This window comes from Rattus norvegicus, chromosome 17 (assembly GCF_036323735.1).
Source record: "Rattus norvegicus strain BN/NHsdMcwi chromosome 17, GRCr8, whole genome shotgun sequence".
Taxonomy (NCBI): domain Eukaryota; kingdom Metazoa; phylum Chordata; class Mammalia; order Rodentia; family Muridae; genus Rattus; species Rattus norvegicus.
Genome location: NC_086035.1, coordinates 4,574,808 through 4,584,105, shown reverse-complemented (window position 1 = coordinate 4,584,105; position 9,298 = coordinate 4,574,808). Strand labels below are relative to the sequence as shown.

At 48.1% G+C, this 9,298-nt stretch overlaps 1 long non-coding RNA gene across 1 annotated transcript; it reads left to right on the top strand.

Annotated features, from left to right (window-relative positions):
- The first annotated feature begins 2,080 nt into the window (after positions 1-2,080).
- LOC102553206 (uncharacterized) lies at positions 2,081-9,136 on the top strand. The gene is made up of 3 exons (XR_010059347.1): positions 2,081-2,501; positions 2,856-4,544; positions 4,898-9,136. It is a non-coding gene; the product is annotated as an uncharacterized LOC102553206 (long non-coding RNA).
- Positions 9,137-9,298: the final 162 nt, after the last annotated feature.

Genomic DNA, 9,298 nt, shown 5'->3' with positions numbered 1-9,298 from the left:
GAGCATTCCGCCACACACGCCCCAACTTTCCTCTGCTAATGATAAATCAGAAAAGAAAAATCCTAATTTTGATTATCTAGGCAGGACTGTGGCATAAAGACTCCCAACTTTTTGCCTTTCCTTCCTGGTGGTGGTGGTGCTGGGCATTAAACATAGGACCGTGTACCTCTTATTTAGTAATCTCCCCTTACCCCTTATTTGGTAATTCCCCAACCCCCTTTTGCTGCTATGTTTCAGATTTTTCCAGGCCTGTTCCTAAAACCTCCCCGCCTCGTTCTGTGCATGCGCTTTTCCACTGCGCCTTAAAGAGAGTTTCAGGGTTCAAAAAAAGAAAAAAAATCACCGTGCCTACATGTCCGAACGCTTATTGCTGCTGCCAAAGGCACTTCTGTGTAACAATTCAGGCCAGTCCTCTGTTCCGACCTCCGAACCATTTATAAAGGCAGGTCTCTCCCTGGCGACAACGCACGAGAGAATGGGCTGCCAGCGTGGGTGGTCTGGGGCTTGGGAGCCCAAACTCGGGGAAGGATGACGTCATGGATTCACAGGCTGGCCTATGGAGCTGAGTCACGGCCCTCCATGCGGCTGGAGCTGCCTGCTCCATTTCTGCGGGAGTTTTCAACATGGGCACAACAGAAGGGTTCTTGGAAACAATATTTTTAAGCTCCACATTCAGAAAAGATTTCCAGGTTTATGTGTTCTCTTGGGGTAGTTCTGAAATTCTATATACATCCTAAGGGGGAGGTGGTGTCTCCTTTAAACTGCCAGTCAGGCCCCTCTGTATAACTGAATTGCTAGTTATGGTTTGACACCCCCCTACACACACACACACACACACACACACACACACACACACACACACTTTCCCCCAACAGCAGGTTGTTTCTTTCTTAGGCCTGCCTTAGGCATTCTGGGCTGGCACAGAGAAACCAGGTTTCACTTTCAGTGGACCAGCAGGAATTCCTGTCTAGATGGAGGCTTGTGTAAGTTGTGAAAAGAGACGTATTTGGAATTTTCAACAGATTTCAAGGTGATGACCGAAAGCCTGGTTTTTGTGGGAGAAAGTTCCAGAATACTTGGCCAGAGACCTGCTGCGCCTTTTGGTTTGGGTAAAGAGAGCCCTAGGTTAGTTGCATCTGTCTGGGTCTCTTATCCCTGTCTGCAGATACTGGGTACCAAGTATGGATTTCTTTCCTCCCAGTTAGGATCTGACCTCCTTAGCAGAAGAGCCAGACCTTCCTACCCCAGCTGTGCAGTGTCACTATAAAAGGCACAATGTACTAATTAATTATGTTTAGATATCGCTTCTGACGATATCTAGGATTCCCACCCCCTACACGCACCTGAATAATTATAGTTTTAAAAAGTTATTTCCCTACGTTACCCTTATTTAGTGTGTGTGTGTGTGTGTGTGTGTGTGTGTGTGTGTTGGTGAGTGCGGTGCACCTGTAGGGAAGTCTGAGGATGGTGTGATTCTCTCCTGTGGGGCCCAAGGATGGAATTCTAGTGGACAGGCTTGTCAAAGATCTCAGCAGTGCTCATGACAGCGTCACTGTTTAAGAATAGCATCTGAAGAGGTAGTAGATCTCAGGATCCTGCTCTGAGAAGCCTGATGGCCAACATTTCAGATCACACAACCTGCCCATTGATGTTTCCATGCCTGGAAGAAACAGGATCATAGGAGCTAGTACACAAGTCAGGATCACCTTCCGGTCAGGGGATGTCATGAGGACTTGTAGAGGAACAGACTTGTGCCCCCAGCTAATGCCATGTGGATGCTACCTAATGGCCATGACTCCAATCGGGCTTTCTTTCGACTCTATCGTGCATTTCCCAGACCCACTTTCTCTCACCCAAAGCACCCCATGCTCATCAATAAAGGGACCTGAGTACAAAAATCTGAAACTCCACACAACTTTCACCCCCAACCAAAACTGTACACTGTCCCCAAATCCAGGCCGGGAGAGAGGACTTTTGGATTATTATGGTTTAAAAGTGAGTGAGCAGATGGTCACCAAGAAGGGGAACCTTGGGTTTTCTCTTCTGATGGACCCATCGCATCGCTGAGGAAGCCGTGACCCGGCGGGGCAGTGCTGTTGCCAGGAGGCCACTCGAGGACATCCTGCAGACAGCCAAGCCACAGATGTGCCTGAGCCTCCTCTGCAGTCACAAACACTCTGCTGCCCAATGGGAGGCATCTGCTTCACCCAGGCAAGCGGCCAGGAACAGTTGGTCGGTCGTTGGATTTTGCTTTCTCTAAACTTTGGCTCCTAGACTGTTCCTGCGGACAGCCTTTGTAATGGCTTTTTCATGGGAAGCTAGAATCAGGCGAAAGCAGAACAGGGCCACGTCTAGCGGAGACGCGAGCCCGTGAACCCATAGACTGGCTTTCCACCCCAACCCCCTGCCCCTTACCTCAACCTCAGTTCTGTCCGCCGAGGAGGCTGAAGAGCCTCTGCTTCCAGCCACAGCTGTGAGGCATTAAATGAGATGATACAGGGGTGAGTGGATGGAAGTTGGTGTTCGCCCAGGGTAACAAGAGAGCAACATTGTCTGCTTGGGGGGGATACTGTTTGTCTGTTTTCTTTCCTTGAGAAAACGTAAACTTGTTTGGTTCTTGATTACTTTGGATGTGGTTTCCACAAGATATAAGACAATGAGTAGTAAGAATGGTGACTACAAGTGATTCTTGGCATAAGATGGGAGAGCACGAACTCAGCTCAAGGTGCCAGCTTCCTATAGCCAAACATGCACTTTGTTCATCCCACCTCATCGACAGAGCGCCTGGCCCAAACCCTAGTTTATAACTGAGGATATCTCATGTCATTATTGAAATGTTGGATCTTTGTTTCCAGGGTGCCGGGAAGACCAGAGCTGTAGAGCGTGAGTTACTTCCTTGCAGGGCTACGTGGCTGCCCGAGGCCCTATGCTGTATGCGGCTACCCAGAGTCTTCAGACAGCTCATGAGCCGAAAGGTGAAGTCAAGATTAGCCTTCAGTTCTGACGAGTGTGTTTCACTTTTCACACCAGCGTAAAGTTCCAATGTTAAGTCCGATCATCATGAGTTGGAGACTGGGGTGGGAACCTCGGGGCTCAGCCACAGACAGGGAAGGACAGTGGGGAGAAATGGGATCAGGATGTGGAGATGGGACTCGGGGACTCATGCCTTAGAGCTGATGACATGGAGGAGGGATTGGGGGAAACCTCTGGGGATCCAGCACCAGGCCACATCTATGCAGTCCTTGTCTTAGGCATGAGTGCCAAGGGGCAATTTCATGTTCTACCAACAGTCTAGCTTGTCATCCAGAGTGATACTCCAACGGGCAAAAATGCCCAGCTAATGTTAAAGAATTTACCTACCTTAGCTGAGCATTGGGCTTTGTGTGAACTCTGAGGGACATAGAGTACTAATGTGCAATGGTTTGTATAGGCTTGGCCCAGGGGGTGGCACTATTAAAGGTGTGGCTTCGTTGGAGTGGGTGTGTCACTGTAGGTGTGGCCTTTAAGGTCCTCATCCTAGCTGCCTGTAAGCAGTATTCTGCTAGCAGCCTTAGATGAAGATGTGGAAGTCTCAGCTCCTCCTGCACCAGGCCTGCCTGGATTCTGCCATGTTTCCACCTTGATGATAATGGATTGAACCTCTGAACCTGTAAGCCAGGCCCAATTAAATGTTGTCCTTACAAGAGTTGCCTTGGTCATGGTGTCTCTTCACAGCAGTAAAACCCTATCTAAGGCCTGATGGGACAATGGAAGAGCAGAGAAGGCCACACCGATTGAAGCCACTGCTAATGGGCCAAACTGCTAATAGGATGAGGGTCCATGTCCCCAGATTTGTCTATACTCAGCTGTTAGGATTGGTGATCACGGTCAAGTCGATTGACTTAGACTCACCTGAGAGGTGGATCTGAGTATCCCCGTTGGAGATTGTCCTGATTAGATTCACGGTGTGGAAAGGAAGCATTCCCTGGTGTGGGAATCCTGACGCAGAAGCAATGTGAGAACTGCTTCGGATTGCCGTTGCTGCTGCCCTCTCGTCCCTCAGCAGTCACTCTCTCCACCCCCTGAGGAGGTCTGAGGAAGCTCTCTCTCCCTTAAGTTACTCTCGACACAGCTACTGGAAGGGAACCTATGACACCCTAACCTGCAGGAGACCACCTGTGGAGCTGTAGCCTTCAAAGATTCTTGGGAGTATGTGAGGGTGAGCAGGGCTCACACAGGGGACACATTCTCCTAGGAGACCCCACAGATCTGCCCTGACCTTACCTTTTCTTTCCACCATGTGGGAGCCTCACCAGACACTAAGTCAGCCAGCAAGCTTAGAGACATGGGGAATGGATGTCTACTGTTTACCTGCTCTCTGGGTCATGGCGATCTGGACAGCAGCTTGCCTGGGCTGAGACACAGCTGAATCCTGTCTTCCTAAGGCTGTCTGCCCAATGACACCAGGAATCCCTGTCCTCTGAAATGAAGACCCCCTGCTCTCCGTGTGCCTTCCTCACCAGGGGCCAGCTGAAGCTCACTCCAGATTCTACCCAAGCCGGCAGGTAGAGCCAAAGAAGGGGAAGGAGGAGGGTTTTAAAGAAAATGGAGTCAGAACATGGCACGGGAAGTGAAACAAACGTGTTGCATTAAGTTATTTCCTGTGGTATAGCAAACGAGCACTTGGCATTGTGACAGACGCCTGGGGGCCGAATGGGTAGAGAGAGAATTGCCCATGTGTTTGAGTCTAAGGCTTAGGAAACGTCATTTAGCCCTAAAGTCTTTCAAAAACGAAGAGACAGTTGGAGGAAATCGTCTCATATTATAGAGGTACAGGAACTTCAAGGGACCCCAGACATTATTCTTCCCTGCATGATGATATTTCTCCCTTTGTTTTCTCTGCCTCTCTTTTTTACAGGTATCCTCATCAGATGGTCATTCTAGCAGAAAAGGTATCCTGTGAGAAATGGCTGTGTGCAGTTTCACACGGGAGCTATAGATGATCACACCGTCCACACGATCACACCATCCGCACGTTCACACCATCCACACGATCACACCATTCACACACCATCTATAGGATCACACCATCCACACGATCACACCATCCATATGATTACACCATCCACACGATCACGCCATCCACATGATCACACCATCCACACACCATCTATAGGATCACACCATCCACATGATCACTCCATCCATATGTTTACACCATCCACATGATCACACCATCCACACACCATCTATAGGATCACACTATCCACACGATCACTCCATCCATATGATTACACCATCCACACGATCACTCCATCCATATGATTACACCATCCACACGATCACACCATCCATATGATTACACCATCCACATGATCACACCATCCACACACCATCTATAGGATCACACTATCCACACGATCACACCATCCATATGATTACACCATCCACATGATCATGCCATCCACATGATCACACCATCCACACACCATCTATAGGATCACACCATCCACATGATCACACCATCCATATGATTACACCATCCACATGATCATGCCATCCACATGATCACACCATCCACACACCATCTATAGGATCACACTATCCACACGATCACTCCATCCATATGATTACACCATCCACATGATCACACCATCCACATGATCACACCATCCACACACCATCTATAGGATCACACTATCCACACGATCACACCATCCATATGATTACACCATCCACATGATCACGCCATCCACATGATCACACCATCCACACACCATCCACACAATCATGCCATCCACACAATCATGCCATCCACATAAGTCGTTCTGCTCTTAGTTGCTGTCTTGATTTTCTGCTTAAAACACTGCACTGTCATCTGCTAAATAAAAGAACAATTCCTGCTAAGAGTTGGGTGTCAGCAGTGGAAAGGGTGAAGCAACCAATGTTCATGAACATGGGGATCCAGAGGTAGGGCTGAAGTCCCGGGAATGCAGGTACTTGGTTAAGGTAAGATGAATATGGCCGTGCCTCTGTTTATGTCCATTCCCTCCGTTCCTAATTATGGGAGACTGAATGTGACATGGTCATCAGAAGCCAGAAAAGACCAGGGATGATCCCCAGTTCCCAGTGCTCCAGCCTACACACGCACAGTCTCACCACAGTGCTCATTAGAAAGCATGCTTTGATTTTGGGCCTCTTCTGGGGTCAGTGCTGTGCAGTCTAGCCTTGTCTCCCGGTGCTGTGCTGGCCAGTTAGCAAGGAGCTGCAGCACCCAGTCAGCCATGAGGGAGAGCATATGTAGCTCTCGGACCCTTCGCTGCTCAGCTGCTCAGAATGTGTTTCCTCCTCACGGTCCCACAGTGTTTTCCACTTGCGGTGTGTGAGTAGAGGGACAGGTGAAACTGATGTGGCCCTCAGCCGTGACATCACACCCTAGCTGCAAATGCTCAGTGCCCGTTCGGTGCAGCTCTAAACACTGATGTCTGTCTCTGAAGCTTTGTGAGGAAGGTCTTACTTCTGCAACGTTGCAAACCTGCTCAGGGTCCTGTGGTTAGGACATGACTGGTGTCTGCACTCAGCATCTGTATCCATTAAAGCGTAAACACTGTAGGTTTTAACTATTCACATTCTAAATATTTTGCCTGATGGCATGCACTTTACGATATTTCGATTTATTCACTCTCATTTGATTGTGTGTGTGTGTGTGTGTGTGTGTGTGTGTGTGTGTGTGTGTCCAATACTGAACAGGTATGGTGATTTGAATATGCTTGGCCCAGGGAGTGGCACTATTAGGAGGTATGGCCTTGTTGGAGAAAGTCTGTCTCTGTGGAGATGGGCATGGACACCCCCCTCCTTGCTGCCGGGAAGTCAATTTTCTCCTAGTGGCCTTCAGATCAAGATGCAGAACTCTCAGCTCCTTCTCTAGCACAGTGTCTGCCTGGACACTGCCGTGCTTCCTGCTATGATGACGATAGACTGAACCTGTAAGCCAGCCCCAATTAAATGTTGTCCCTTATAAGAGTTGCCTTGGTCATGGTGTCTTTTCTTGGCAATGGAAACCCTAAGACAGAAGTTAGTACCAGGGACAGTGGTGTTAATGCGATAGCCCTGACAGTGTTTCTGTTTGGAGGAATGTGGATTTGGGGACTTTGGATTTGGAAAGCAGTGGGATGCTTTAAGTGGAGGCCTAATGGGCCATCCTTGTAGGAATATAGGAGACAGTGGTGCTGAGGGTGATTTGAACTGTATCCTGGCTGTAGAGGTTTCAGGGGAGAAGAATTTTAGTATGTGGTAGAGACTATTGTAATATTTTGGTGAAAATGTGGCTGCTTTTTGCCCTTGTCTGAAACTTCAATTAATTGCACTGATAAAGCAAGTCTCAGAAAAGCCCAGCATAGATCTCGTCCTCTGGCTCACTCTCATGATCAAGTGTAGCAAGCTTAAAAAGAAAACGAAAACAAAAACAAAAATGTATGGTGCAAGTAGTAGAAGGAACACAGGAAGGGAAGGAGAGCCTAATCCTGTGTCCAAGGAGAGAAACAAAGGGAGACAAACATAAGGAAATGGTGACTTGGGGACAAGATCCCACCCAGCTAAGCCTAGTGTTATGTGTCCACCATTGAACAAGGACAGTTATATCATGTTAGACATCATTATTACTTGGTTATTGTTTTCACTTGGACTTTTAATCTGGAATGAACTACAATCCAGATATGGAAGATGCTTGCTTTTGATCCAAATCTTGAGGCACAGTGACCATGAAAGGCTTAGGTCCAGGCACGATAGTACAAGCTTTTAATTCCAGAAGACAGAGGCAAGCAGTTCCCTGAGTTCAAGACCACTTGAGTACAGAGCAGGTTCCCACGAGAGAAAAGCCTAGGTCCAGGCCTGGTGATGTGCACCTTTAACCCCAAAGGAAAGCTGCTAACAGGGAGTGGAACCAGTCCAAGAGAAAGAAGTTTGCTGCAGTCCACAAACATGAAAGGAGTTGGAGATCTGAAGACCACTTTTACATCAGACACGGAGATGCAGAGTCTGGAGTTTGCCCAGCTGGTTTTTGGTCTTGCTTTGGTCCGGTGTTCCCCCATTTTGGAATGGTAATGTATATCGTGTGATGTCGGCAGTATTGTGATTTGCCTTTTGATTTTGACTTTATAGGGGATTACGGTTAAGTGACTGGATGAATCTGGGAAAAGACTTTGAACTTTGGAGTTTTAATGCTGTTGAGACTGCTTTAGACTACAGGACGTTTGAAGTTGGACTAAATGTATTTTGCACTGTGCTATGACTAGGTATGGCCCTCATAGACACTTATATTTGAATAAGCTTATGGGGACCAAGGAGTAGAATGTGGCCGTTTGAGCATGCTTGTCCCAGGGAGTAGCATTACTAGAAGGTATGGCCTTCTTGTTGGAGTAGGTGTGGCCTTGTTAGAGGAAGTGTGTCACTGTGGGGGTGAGCTTGGACACCCTCCTCCTAGATGCCTGGAAGTTAGTCTTCTCCTAGTGACCTTCAGATCAAGATGCAGAACTCTCCGCTCCTTCTCCAGCACGGTGTCTGCCTGCCATGTTGTTCATGACTGAACCTCTGAATCTGTAAGCCAGCCTCAATTAAACATTGTCCTTTGTAAGACTTGCTGTGGTCATGGTCTCTTCATAGCAATGGAAACCCTAAGACAATGGGGAGAGTGCTATCCCTCCAAACAGTCTGTCATACAATTTTAGGTTGTGTTCTAACCATGCCTCTTCTCAGGACCCATGGATTGCTCTCTGCCACCACTAAAGGGTGAAATATGGAATTCCGCATAGATGGAGTCACCATGGACATGCTGTTCATGGTCTGGGTCTTTTTTCCCTCATTGCTGTGAAGGTGTGCTTTGCTCCTGTGGACTGCTGTGTAGAATTCTAACCATTGCTACAACTTCCCTGGAAGGTGCATCAACTTCCTGTGAGCTTGTGCATTCTCTCCTGGGGAGAGGTAACCCAGGAAGTAAACGAAAGTCACAAGAACAGGAAAGCTGAATAGAACAGGATTCACCGGCCCCTCCCAAGGTTACAGAAGAGGACTGCTCTAACCCCGTGCAGAGCTCCAGGGGCTCAGCGTCCATGCATCACCCACGATGAACTAGGCTTTTGGAGATCTGCCTTGAGTTTTCCCTGCTTCTGTAAGTAACTCCTGTAGGTGACCCCAATAAGTTCATTGCTTTGATCTGTAGAATGATTGCTTGGTCTGCCTTCGGTTTTCTTTGGGGGGGGGGCGGTGAATAGATGCTTTCTCATGCTTCCCTGGAGAAGTCTCTCGAAGCAACCTGATGTTT